We start from the raw sequence: 11,900 nt of genomic DNA, 5'->3' as shown, positions 1-11,900 counted from the left end.
CCTCTGGCCTAACTTGAGCTACCCCTTGGGGTTATATGAAAGTCTTGAAAGGTGACAACCCAGAGCTGCTTCAAGAGCAGAAAAGCAGAGTTTGACCCTTCCACAGTTCTATGAGCACTCACATGGGTCTGGTTCTTTGGCAGATGTTAGGGAGGAAGAATGCCATGAGAAGCCTGTGATTTGGAGGATGGGGAGAACGTGGATGAGTGGCGGGGGAGAGAAGCACCTTCTAAGCAAAAGGAGCACCATAGAGTAGGATATTAAGAAACCTATATGGCATGTTTTTCCAAGAGCTTGCTTGCTTTCTTTTAATCAGAGCCCTCTCATAAAGAGGGGGAAAAAATACATCTTGAAAGTCAGTTCTGGCAAGTTTTTTGTTGACCTCATAGCTCAGACCAAAGAGAGTCATTTGAAGTTGAGTGGTAAAATTAGGAAAGAAATCTTTGCTTTTCTAGGCTGGAAACATTTGACAGACAATTTGAAAGAGAAAAGTAACATTCTAAAGTGGTCCAATATTTCTGAGGCGTGGACTCATGGATCCCATTAGTTGTCATGTACAATGCCAATCATACAGATTTGGGGTTGAAGGAGTGATTCTAGCTAAGTTACCTTTTTTATGGGGTATTGAACACAAGTCATTGCTTTGCATCCCAGTAACATTATCTGATGTCATTCTTTATCCTTTGCCTTCATTATGCAAACTTGTTTTGCTCTTGAATTTTTGAAGTAGTATGAATAACAGTAGTTAATTTAACTTGAACAATTTCTTCTGAAAAATAAGGAGGGAAGAGTGCAAATTTTCTTTCCAACCATTCAAACTCTCTCTAAACACAATGTCTTGCTAAATTGCATCTGTGTATTAGAGATTGTTTAAAAGCCAGAAGTAATTTGTGATTATAATTAATTGTCATTATTTGGCTTTAATTCAAAATCGTTGGGGTTTTTGGATTGGTTTAGAATCTTCTTGCTTTTGACTTAAAGTATGAAAAATAAGTGTGGACTTGATTTCCTTTCTTAGCACAGTACACAGAAATATGTCTGTGAAGGCTGTTTTCTTCTTCTTCTGGGAATAGTTAGGACAATGACAAATTTAAGCCAGAATGGGGAATTTACTTCTTACTGCACTGTTTTTATGTCAAGTCCAACATCTCAAAAAGAAGTTTGTTCAAAATCATTAATTTAATATAGGTTGTTGGTGAATTAATGGAACATAATACCCCAAATTCTCAGATGAATTAAATAAATAGCCCAGCCAGGGCCTATGGTAGACACAAATGTCTGGTTTACTTCTCCCAAGGTATTAAGACAGGGGTTGCTGGATCAGGGAAAAAGGGCAGAGTTTGACCCATGGAGTGATTTACAAGTGTCTGTTCCATGGAAAATCAGGCTAAAATCAATTCAGGTTTTATTTGTAATATGTTCTCTTTCGAACTGCATGAGGATTCAGGAATAGTCAGTATATTCAGCATATAGACATAAATTCTATATGTGCTTGGAAGTATTTCTTCTCCCATAGGTCAGTCTCAACAGCGTACGAATGAGACTGAGGACGGCAGATGGGAAAGTCTCCTTTTCTTGATCAATGCCAGAAGCTGAAGTTGAGAAGGTAAAGTGGATTACTGAAAGCATTTAGCATTCTCAGATTGTTGGGCAGTCAGAGAAAGTGTGAGTTAAAGTTTCTGAGAACTATGCATTCAGATTTACCATACCTACAGGAAAGTTAGAAAGAAAGACTAGTGAGAAAAACAGAAGGGCCTCATTCCTCTCTGGTCATTCATTCATGGGCTACCTGGAAATAGCCAGGACCTCTGCCTTTTGGTACCAAGTCTTCCCCTGCTTGTAAAAGAGATTAAGGACTAAAATGTTCCCCAGTGGGGTAGAAGCATCAACTTATCTTGGACTGATAGAATTTTAAGGCTAGAATATCCCTGGATGGCTGTTTCAGAAAGGCCAAATTGTCCATCTGCTGCTGTTATTTCTATTATTGAAAATTTATTTCCATTTGACAGCAGGGGCTGTTGTCAAATTGTCTTTTTGATGACAGCTGTTACAAGGACGAGAACTGCCTGAAGTGCCAGAATGTCTGCTAATGGCTGTCTTTTGGGTGCTTCCTAGGCGGCTGGGGGACCATGGTCTCTGGAATTTCCTCTTCTTTCCTGGGGTGTGAGGTTGACTGCTGAGATGATGCCAGGAGGAGCGACTCCTGGGAGAGGAGAGCAAAGATATTCTGAGTCAGAAATGAAAGGTCTGGACTTGCTGTGGTGCCATAAACTTGCAACTGGATGACGGGAATAGAAAGCTCAAGGGGATAGCTAAAATGATCGAATGCTATTTACTTAGTGTTACTGACCTTATAACGACTCCAGCTAAACCAAGTATAGGAACAGACTGGACAGAGGTTGGTAAAGGTCACTCCTCATATTCTGAGACCCAGAACCTGTACGACACAAAAATATTTCATGGGGCAGTGACATTGTTGCTTGCCATAACTTCCAGGCAAAATTGATGTCCATCATTTGAACCAAGAGATGTGAACAAGTAGAGACTGGCTCTTATGTATGGATTAAATAAATAGGGCTCTGTTTTGCAGTATTACCTCGCTTAAACTTCTGAAAACAGGGAAATAATCACCAGCCCTGCGACACAAAACAGTGGGAGGCAACAGAAAACCCTCCTTCATCCTAGGCCATTGACTGAAGCGTCTCAATTCAGAGTTGCCCATCCAAGTCAGTTTCAAATCTTACAGCAACTTTTTACACTTAAAGAGCTTTTAAAAAATTCTTTTTTTTTTTTTAAGAAAAATACTTTAACACTCACTGAATGCATAACTTGAATTGAGCCCAAAACGGTGTATAGGAAAATTAAATCTCTTTCCCTCCTTGGGACCCCAGGTAACTTCTGAGGGAATTTTCTGGTATAAAATGCTTGTTTGCAAATAAAAGGGTTTATGTGTGTGTTTGTGACTGTATAGTCTTTTTAAATACAAGTGTGTGTGCGTGTGTGTATATGTGTTTCTCTGCCTCCCTAAACAATAGCACATTATACATGCAGTTTTGTATTTTGCTTTTTATAGACATCTTATCTCATATCAGATATCATTTCATGTCATGTTATGTTGCTTTATTTTTTAATGACAGTGAATATTTTGACACACATTTCTTTATGCATAAATATGAATGTACCTGTGGGATTTGTTCCCAAAGAGTGGAGTTTCTGGGTCAAAAGTTATATGTACTTTTAATTTTGATAGATATTGACAAGTTTTCCTTCAAAGACGTCCCACCAATTTATGCTCACACTAGCAATGCATGAGAATGACTTTTCCTTACACTCCTGCTAACATTCTTAGCCCAGGTTTTTGACAAAGTTAACAGTTCTTCTTTCCATGTCTCCTCCAACTACCAAAAAATGGAGCTTTTATGGACTATTAACCAACTTTCAAAACAGAAATTATTGTCTCCTAGATAATGGGGCTTTTCTTACTTCTGTTCTCTGAAGTTATGGTAATTTCAGTATTTGGGAAATGAGTGCAGTTGATTTCATTTGGTGGGAATGCTTTGAATCAAATTTCTTACTTAGTTCTGGTTTGATTGCATATCTGTCCTAAGTCTCAAGACAAGAAATCAAGAGAATATAGTTATGACTTCCTGGTAGCTCAATCGAAAACAAAACAAAAAATCTGGAAAAATATTTAGTAAGGTGCTTTGAAAAAATGCTTGGATAAAAATGTATATATGGATATGTATCTACTGTTGCCATTCACAACTGCATGAAAGTAAGGATATGCTTGTCTGCAGGAGGTATGGATGGAATCTGAACCTGGAAAAATAAAGGAACAGACTGGCAGCAATTGAACATGTCCTTTTTGTGGGCAATGTCAAAGGGATGAGAGGCGAAATTGAGGAACTGAACAAGGGGAAGAGTGTAGTAGACGTCTCAAGAATTTTGGCTGCAATGAGAAGGGAGAAAATAGGATGGCTCCTTGAAGGTTATCGGGTTAAATAAAGGAGGGAGACAGTGGAAGGAAGAAAATGCAAGACTCACTAAAGGGTCAAACGATTCATAATGACACTCAACATAACCCAGCCAGTTGGAAGTGAAGTTGAAGGAGCTTACTTCGTAGAAAGAGTATAGGATTTGGAGAACACCCAGACCTAAATCCCAAATCAACCACTGTGACCGCTATGTGTTTTGGCTTTCCTGTTTGTAAAATGGAGGGATTCTGGCTATCTTACATTTGTGAGAATCAAATGGGGTAATGCATATAAATGTATCCAACAAAGGCCTAGAATAGAATCATCCCTAACATAACATGGCAGATAGGAATCTAAAGGCTGAAGGCTGGAGGTACAGGAACCTATTTGGGTCCATAGCCTGGGAACACAGAATGCAGCAGTGAAAAGGGAGGTGGTAGATAGGGAAAGGGAGAGGAAGGTGTGAGGAGGGACTGGTAATACTTTTAAGCCATTTTTTTAAAAGTACTTTTTGAAGTTTAAAGACATGTTTGAAGAGGAAAACCTAAGCAGCTAAATGAATACAATTATTTATGATCAACCAGGTCCATTTAAAAAAAGTGGCCAGGGCCTGTTGGACAGGCCTTCAAGCTGCCTTAGGAAAATCACCAGCAGAAGAGACTATAAGTATGGAGGCACATCAGGTGGACGGTAACCTGTGTGCAAATCTCTTTTCAGGAAAGAATATAAGCTTGCGCTCTTGGTCCATTTTCCATTTGTACTACGGTCCCCTGAAGTGTTACCAGGTCATGAAGGCCTCCATGCTATTAAAAGCTGTGAAAGGCAGTGCCCGGTACTGGTGTATTGGCTCAGCTGTAGCATGTTTTGAATCATTTCTTTAATAAGATCTGGCTTCCAAAGTACGGCCCTTATTGTTTCAGGAAAGGAGTCGCTTTCTCTCCATGTTAGAAGGCTCTGGTTTGGCTGACAGAATGTACACAGATAAGCCATGTAGGATTTAGGAGATGTTTTCCCCATATCTGGAGATGTTTCTTTCCTTTAAATTTCTTGCCTCTCTTCTCACAATGATCAGTTATCAGACAAAGTTATTTCTTATACTGAGATATGTTCTAAAGGGTGAAAATGGATGCAGAGGTCAAAAGAAATCCTTTGATACTAAAGTATTGTTGAAATCAGGTATGCAATCCCCAAGGCAACTCTGATAGAAGAGTTTCACTGATTAGTTACAGATTATTGTTCCTGAAAGGATATCAAAATATGGTCACAAACATTACATTATTTATTCTCATTTCCTATCGATATTGAGGAGGAGCAGAAGGGAACAGAGATCATAGCTGTAGTGGTTTGAAGCTGTATGTACCACAGAAAAATATCATCTTAACTTTAATCCATTCCAGTGAACCCGTTGTAAGTAGGACCTTTTTTTATGCTTTTGTATATTATAGTAGGACCTTCTGATGAGGCTACTTCAGTTAACGTGTGACCCACCTCAGTCAGAATTTGTCTTAATCCTATTACTGGAGTTCTCGATAAGCAGAATGAAATTCAGACAGAGAGGGAGAAAGCCACAGGAAGCAAGAGGCTGAAACAGAACCTGGAAGAGAAGGAAGAGACTAGGAGAGAGGCCACCATGTGCCATGTGACAGAAGAGCCAAGGATCACTGGTAGCCAGCCCCACCACACCATGGGTCCACAGACAGAAAAAAATCACCCTGATGATGCTGTGATTTGGACATTTTCCCAACCTCAAAACTGTGAGTGAATAAATTCCCATCGTTTAAGCTGAACCATTTCATGGTATTTGCTTGAGCAACCCAGGAAACTAAAACAACAGACTTGCCCACACTCATGGATTCAGTCTAGAAGACAAATTATTCCCAGTATGAGGACTTAAGGAATTTTTACATTGTAGGAGCTCTTAAATGCCTTCAGCGAGGTTTATATTCAAATCCCACTTTCCAGATGGCCACAGTTTCTACCTGGCTGAAAACGCGAAAATACAACCTTCGGCCCTGCCTGCTACCTTAAAGAAGAAAAACCATCATAGCCGTTGACTGAGTGTAACAAAGCCCAGCTGCAGTGATTTCCTCACCGTGGCTCTTGTGGGGGGAATGGGCCTATAAACCCATACCCCTCTTGAGGCAGGGAGGGAAGAAGCTGTCTGGGTCCTCGCCTGACACCTGGACCTGACCGTAGTGAGAAATGAAACTCATCAACTCAGGTGGCCAAGAAAAGCAGATGTTTAGCACAGCTAAGTGTAAAGTGTGGGGGAAATGGCTTTATAGGTCTTTGGCTGAGATGCTCACATTTGAATGTTATACACAGGAAGTCATCAGGTAGTAGAATAGTATAAACAGACCTTACTTCATGAAGTAATTTATTCTGGATTGGCGGCGGCAGCAACAGTCTCTAACACAAGGGAACATAAGGATCTCTTTTTTGTCTAAAAGATTTTCCAACCAGCCAGGGTTGCTTATAATGAGAAAGTAGGGGCACCGTTTCCTTAATTTTCAACATTTATTCAACTTCACAGGGTGTGATGTTGACTTGAGGCAATTATATTTCCCAAGGCACTTTTAATGGTATGCTTTCCTTTAGTCTCTGAGAGAAGTAGGGGCTATTATCTATAGTCAATATATGGGGAAACTGAGGCTGAGAATGATCACAGGCCACATGGCCAGTAAACAGTGGGAAAGGAATTGAAATTAAAATTTTTTTCTAAATCCAGAGCTCAGCTAGTGTGTCTCACACTCAGCTAGTGTGTCTCAAACATGGTATGTACTGCTGGTGGTGTGTGAGATGATTTACGGTTGTGTTTGAATGAAATGGACACATTTTAGTATTTAGTTTTTTATTCTAATATAAGTTAAAAAGAATACAGCATATTTCTTGGTTGACTCAGGTTAACGCAGTAAAGTGTTTATTCAGGAAATACTATAGCAATTTCCTATTGGATGAATATTTTGACTTTAGAGAGGGTAAAATACATAATTGTTTTTAAAAAGGGAGGGGGATCATTTCAAAGTAAAATAGGTAACTAATAGGATAGATAGTAATCATATTGTGAAGAAAATGACTCACATTTGGAAAGCATCAGTGTGTACCAGGCAGGACTACAGCTCAAATCAGACCGAGACTGAGTCCAAAAGAAGGCTCAAATGGACTGGAACTTCTTGACTTTTTTCTGTATGGAAAGATGGCCCTGGGAGTCATCAGCCTGTATCAAATCACTCGATAGTCTCTTGTGCCCATCTCTGCTCTCATCTTTTCTGAAGAAGTTGTCTTCTCAGCCTGTGTGCTCTGCACCCAGGAGCAGACATAGAGACTGCAACCCAGCTTCAGTCACTCATACAGACCTCCAGGGCATGAAGCTGCCTTGATTTCTCGTTCTGCTTGTTGTAGTCAGAGTGTCAGAGGCAGCAAGGCAGAAACCAGACCTGACCCCAGGTGTTGGAGGTAGGGGGCTTGGGAAAGCTCAGACAAGGGGAGGAATTATCAATGCAAAAAACCAGACACCATAACCATCAAAAGGAGCCTGGAAAAATGCCTTACATGAATCATCCTGTTTCTAAACCGGAGAGTACCTCAGTGAAATGGAGGGGAATAAGATTTGCTGAGATCATCAGCCTTTTTCATCAAGTGACAGGAAAGAGAAATGAAATGTGGTAATTCTGTTTTAGGGACAGATTTACTGAAACCACCTCCTCTGTGGACTGAGGATCACCCTGGTCTTATTTACCAGAGTTTTTACTCCCAGCTTCCTGAAGAGCTGCTTTAGCAACTTACCTTCTCTGAAGCCACTCTCCGCTTGAACCTAGGTTCCCCAACATTCTGCCCTCAAGTGACCTAAGTGAACTCGGTGACCCCTAAAATCACAAAGCAAGGTAACCAGGGTGATATGGCTTCTTCCTTTTCTACCTTTGATGGCAAAGCTGGAAGCCACATCAGGGTCAGGCTCCATGTCACTCTGGGTCAGGGAAACACTGGACATTTCAGGCCCTCACATGATAATTTTAGAAATATGTGATTCAAGAGAGGGCTTGAGAGTCAAGTTGGGTTATACTACCTGGTTCCTAAGCCTACCCTCCACCCCACATCTGACTACTCCGAGACAATCAAAAAATTGTAAGCTGCAGCAACTTAAGCAAAGTTCAGTTTACTGGAAGGATTATTGTGGCTCAGGGAGTTGAAGATAAACTGAATAATAACTCAGAAAGAAGAGACAACACAGATAGTTCCAGAAATTGACACTATCAGTAGCAAGCTTTTATTGAGTGCTTCCTGTGTCTCAGGCACTGTGGTAGAGCCAGACAATGATGCTTCTGGTAAAAAGGACCCCTGACTGGCAAATTGCTCCCAGACTACGCAAAGCATAAATAGTTGTTAGGGAGCTATAGCTTTGGGCTGCTCTGACTCTTGTTCCTGGTATGTCCTGAATGCTGATACCTGTGGGATTTTTGCAAGAGCTACGTGTTCCTGGGAGATAGGGTGGGTGAGTCATGGGGCTTTTAAACCAGAACAGATCCCCTTCCTATCTGGTATGGATTTTGGCTCCTTAGATTTGAATCCTGTTGGGTGAACTGTTGCCAGGACCCCTGTACTGAAGAGAATGTCTGATAGGCTTCTGAGTAGGCTAATGTCAAAACGCAGAACCTGTGGTCATCTTCTGAATCTGAATGTTTACTTGAACATAAGAAGACACCCTTGGTGGGTATTGCATATACCCATTATACAGAAAAGGAAACCAAGGCAGAGAAAAGTTAAGTAACAGTAGCCTTAAGGTCACATGGATAATAAATGGTAAAGCTGCATTCACATCTTGGGCAGGCTGGCTCTGGTGCCCATGTGCTGCCGTGCTGCTGCTTAAACAATTGGCTAGTCTCAGCAGGACACGGAAGAAGGCTCGAATTATTTTCATCTTCCAGTCATTTGGCTAAAATGCAAATTTCAGGGAGAAAGAGGCCTGATTGGCCTAAGTGGGCCATGAGACCATATGTTGGCCAGGGGAAGACCAGGTTCCTTGATTGATTCCAGGAAGAAAATCAGAAGAAAAGGAGTGGATGCTAATTGGACAAACACAACCAGTGTTTGCAGTTCCCTGTGTCAGATAGGGCTTCAAGACATATACCTAATGGGCATTAACCTTGTAATATGTTTGTTGTCACTGCTGTTAGTGTCGAACACATATCGCTTGATGTAACTTTCTTTTGACACATTCTCATAACACCCCTCCAGATGCTAAAAAGTATTCATTCATTCATTCACTCATTCACTTAACAACATTTATAGAGCCCCAAGAATGCAAGGATTCATCAACATGGTTTTGTGATGTCAGGCAGGAAATGAATCCCTGGGTAAAATTGTTAACTAAAATTCCTCTCATACTGTTTTGCTCTTGAAATTAGGCTTGGCCTGGACCGGTCAGAAGCAGGAGATACCAGGTGGAGCTGCTGATGAACAATTAGAGACAGACAGCTGTGCAGGGATAGACGAAGAGATGGGGGCTTTGGAATGAGATGACGAGTCTCCAGGTGAGGCTCTTTTTTTGTTAGAGAAGAAGAGAGAAGTTGGTGAGTTTGCCAGGTGGGGAGCATTTGCTGAGGACGTGCCCCTTGGGGGTACTCCACTCCAAAGTACATCTGAACTACTAATCTGACAGCTCCAGGCTAGTTGGATGGTTGAGTTGGTGGATAAAGGGACCTTACATTACCCTGGAGGCTGGAGGCCGGATGGTGTGGTCTCACTGCTTACCTTAGGGCACCTTTCTTACTGCTCCAGTCCCTCCTCCACTTTGCTGTGGCCATCCCTTCTGGCCACCTCCTACTATGGATTTTTTTTTTCCTTCTTCACCCCTAATCCAGTGTCTCAAAGTGACACTGGTTGTCTGGCTAGCTAATTTGAGAAATGGATTCAAAGAATGAGGTCGATGTGAGTGACGGGAAAGTTTGCCTCTTTTAGAGAATATGTTTATATTTAACTAGTCCTTAGGAGCTTAGTGTGAGACTCTCAGACATTGAGACATTGCTGCTGGTTGATGGAGAGAAATGTTTTTAAGCAGACGGACCATTGGCCAGACCTCAAAGCCTATGAAAAATTTGGCTAAAGAAGAACTTTCAAAAATGAAAGCTGGCCAGAAATTATGCATATTGCTTTGTGAAGGCATGGACTCCTTGTCATTGTCTGTATAGCGGCAGAATTATTACTAGCTAGAATTTTCAGAGACTAGGCTCCCTTTATGATGGACTAGATCCATGGCATGCTTTTAAAAATAAATGTATGTGTGGGACCTCAATGCAACAAGGGAACAATTACCATGATATTAGAATTCGTAATTTGTCCATTTTTCCTGCCTTCTAGGGAAAAAGGAATCATGTTGGGGACTTTGGTGCCTGGGCTTTCTTGTTTGGGGCAGACTGTGGATAATGTGCCAAGGGCAACAAACAAACAAACAAACTAAAAACCCTAGTAAAACTGAGAGGCCAAGCTGAGCTCTGTAATGAGGAACTGAAACAGGAAGGGAGGGGAGAGAGGTGAGGAACCCACCCAGCCTGGATGTCTTGGAAAGTTTTCGGTTTGGGTCTGCAGGTGGGAAGAAGAGTAAGATTTTGGGAAGCAGCTGTGATCTGTGTGGAGGCTGTGGGGACTGGCAGAGGTTGGGAATAATGGATTTTAAAGATATGTTGGTGTACAAGTCTGAGTATACATTTGAATTGCTTTTGACTGTACATTTTTGATGGACAGCTGTTCTTTGAACATTGCTCCAAGCTGAGATCAGAGCACAAGGCTGTCTGACATTCACAGGGAAGAAGCCAATATAAAGTAGGTAAATGGCACACCATTCATGATGAAGCCAGGACAGGCATTCTGGAGTCCCCCTTGGCTGTACTCTGGTTCCTTGTGATGTCTGCTCTGATCCCTGTGGCTCTGTGGGGCACAGTTTGGAATCACCCTCTAATGCAGCCCAGCATCCCTTCCAGCTCTGAAAGTCATTGTGCAATGCCAACCTTGCCTCATGCTTGGTCTCAGACATTAACCACAGGGAGAAAGAGATGCAGACTCTTTCTGGTCACACGTTGGAATTGCCACATTTTGGAAAAGGTGTCCTCAATAGGGAGCGTCTCCGGGCTCTGGGCCATGGGGTGTGGTTTTATGAATGGGCCCCAGTGTGGTTCCATCAGGTCCAGGTGACATGGTCCAGCTCTCTGCCCTACTTGAGGGTGGACGTCTAGTTACCCACCACAGCCAGCCTCTGTGAACAGAGGCTTTCATTACTCAGTGTTTTCCTCTTGTCACCAGACATGACTTCTCATAAGTCTCTTTGCTGTATACCTTTGGAACAGGGCTTGAGGGTTTAAACCAGTTTGTTCAGTGGGACTCTGAGTTTTCTACAAACAAGGCATCATTTGGTATAGACGGGGCAGTGGGTCCTGGTCATGGGCACATGGTCTTGGACAGGACACTGCAGATCGTCTCCAGAGCATGGCTCTTTGTGGAGTGGACACTTGTACATGGCTCCACAGAGGCTAAGAGACCAGAAGTCCAGGTGCCGTGCCCCAGCTGACACCACAACTTGGTTCTTAGGATGATGTGGCTTTGGTGCCCACAAGCCAGGTGAGATGTTTTTTCCATGCTTCCTGCTGGAGCAAGTTGAAATTTTCTCTAAGAATTTCTATGTAATCGTGGCACACCTGTCTGAGATATGGCTGCTTTTATCCTCCAACATAGAATTCTCTGAAAGAAGGCCTCGTGACCAATTTTTAAGTTACAAAAGTAATACATGCTTTTTCATTTTTTTTTTGACAAATTCAGCAGTGTATGACATTAAACGCATTCCCTCTCCTTCTGCAATCTGGTCCATCAGCATTTTTTTTTTTTTTTCACCGAGAGAGAGGCTCACCTTCCATCTCAGAAGACAGGAGCATACAA

This window comes from Tamandua tetradactyla, chromosome 3 (assembly GCF_023851605.1).
Source record: "Tamandua tetradactyla isolate mTamTet1 chromosome 3, mTamTet1.pri, whole genome shotgun sequence".
NCBI classification, from domain to species: domain Eukaryota; kingdom Metazoa; phylum Chordata; class Mammalia; order Pilosa; family Myrmecophagidae; genus Tamandua; species Tamandua tetradactyla.
This window is presented reverse-complemented; position numbering follows the sequence as displayed.